Raw genomic sequence first — 1,868 nt, 5'->3', positions numbered from 1 at the left:
ACTGAACTAGAACTGAACTAGAACTGAACTAGAACTGAACTAGAACTGAACTAGAACTGAACTAGAACTGAACTAGAACTGAACTAGAACTAGAACTAAACTAGAACTTAACTAGAATTGAAATAGAATGCAACTTGAACAGAACTTTATCATAAAATATAACATTTGTACTGTGGTAATATACTGGAATATTATTTGGTTAAACACTCACGACTTAAGTCAAGAATTCGGTTGGTCAGTTGAGTTTCTTTAGGTTTGATTTTTTTTAATTGCCGGAAGTTGTTGTTATGTTTAGAGAAGGGGCATCTTTATTATTAAATGTTTTTTTTTTTTCATTTTAGTGCCATAGCAGTTGTTGTAAATATGTATAGTTGTTATACTTGTTGTACACAACAGTATGCAGTCGTTTTTTTTCTTACTCACCTTTCAAATTCACAAGGAAATGCAAAAGCGGGTATATTGGCAATAGTTTTTTCATCACGAAAATTTTCTGGAAAACTTTCAGTGATTACACCTTCAGGTGCTATAGAAGAGCTGTTACCAACACCATCATGACCATTTAAGCGGGAGTTATGGTCAATGCCATGAGTTCGAGACACTTCACACCAATATTCAAATATTTTCTTAACATCGGTTCTGGAAAAACATTAAAAACAAAAATAATTAATAGAAATTTGACTACTTTTTGGAAGCAAATAGAAAATCATAAATCCAAACTATGTAGATGAAGTGAAATGAAATATAAAGAATAACAAGTAGTTATAAGCAGTTAAGCAGAACGCCCACATTAGTGAATAGAAATTCCCACAGTAACATGACAATGGACTTTTGGAGTATTACTATAACAATGTCTAGGGGTTCTTTGGAAATGTGTGACTTTAAACAATTACTTGGAATTACTCACTTGTTACGGGAACTCATGGTGTTTTAAACAATATTTTTTTTTGATTTATTTTTGCTTTTTAATTATTTTTTAAGTATTTTTAAAACATTTTTATTATTTGTTGAGTAATTTTCATTATATTCCTTTATTTATTTGTGAAATTTTTATTAAATTTTAATTATTTTATCTTAATTTTCATATCACTTCTCTTTTTTGTTGTTTTCTTTTTGTTGCTACTTCGTTGTGAATAGTTTGCAAAAAAATTTTAATTTTCTTGCATTCACTTATACTTGTAATTTTCTTTTTATTCAGATTTAACTTCACTTATTCCTAATAAAAAAACACTTTGTTTAACTTTTTATATAAAATTATAATTGCATTTATCTGGAATTTTATCAATTACAATTTTTTTTGCAAAATTTTCAACTAAATTTATTTCTTTTTTTCACAATTTTATTCGTACTACGTCTCATTAAACACAAAAAAACGTCTGCTTTGTAATCGCGAAGAGTAGAAAATAAATTAGTGATAAAGCAAAAAACAAATACAATAATATGAATGCAGGCTACTGTGAATAATTTTAGTAGAGCTGTAGACTAGACGAATACATGAGTAATCGAGTAACGACTTAAATTATTGTCATATGTTTTCACAGGGTGTTTAATATAATTTAAGTTAAGAAGAAGGTAAATGTCTGTGCTGAATGAGTTTTATTTTTAATAAAAAATTCATAATATAAAGTTTTATCTAATTTAGTTTTATTTGAGTTCTAGTTCAGTTCTGGTATACTATATGTCAAATTCTAATTCACATGGGTTCTAGTTCGGTTCTAGTTCTGTTCTAGCTCTGTACTAGTTTAGTTCTAGTTCAGTTCTTATTCTGTTCTAGTTCTGTTCTAGTTCTGTTCTAGTTCAGTTCTAGTTCTGTTCTAATTCTGTTCTAGTTCTGTTCTAGTTCTGTTCTAGTTCTGTTCTAGTTCTGTTCT

General features: G+C 28.1%; 1 long non-coding RNA gene across 1 annotated transcript; it reads right to left on the bottom strand.

Moving 5' to 3' along the window:
* Window positions 1-1,099: 1,099 nt before the first annotated feature.
* Window positions 1,100-1,342, bottom strand: LOC124421239. The gene is made up of 2 exons (XR_006941541.1): window positions 1,287-1,342; window positions 1,100-1,213 (listed from the first exon to the last, which is right to left on the bottom strand). It is a non-coding gene; the product is annotated as an uncharacterized LOC124421239 (long non-coding RNA).
* Window positions 1,343-1,868: the final 526 nt, after the last annotated feature.

The sequence above is a fragment of the Lucilia cuprina genome, unplaced genomic scaffold (assembly GCF_022045245.1).
Source record: "Lucilia cuprina isolate Lc7/37 unplaced genomic scaffold, ASM2204524v1 Scaffold_7359, whole genome shotgun sequence".
NCBI classification, from domain to species: Eukaryota; Metazoa; Arthropoda; class Insecta; order Diptera; family Calliphoridae; genus Lucilia; species Lucilia cuprina.
Note: the sequence above shows the minus strand (reverse complement) of the source record. Positions and strands in the feature narration are given on the sequence as shown.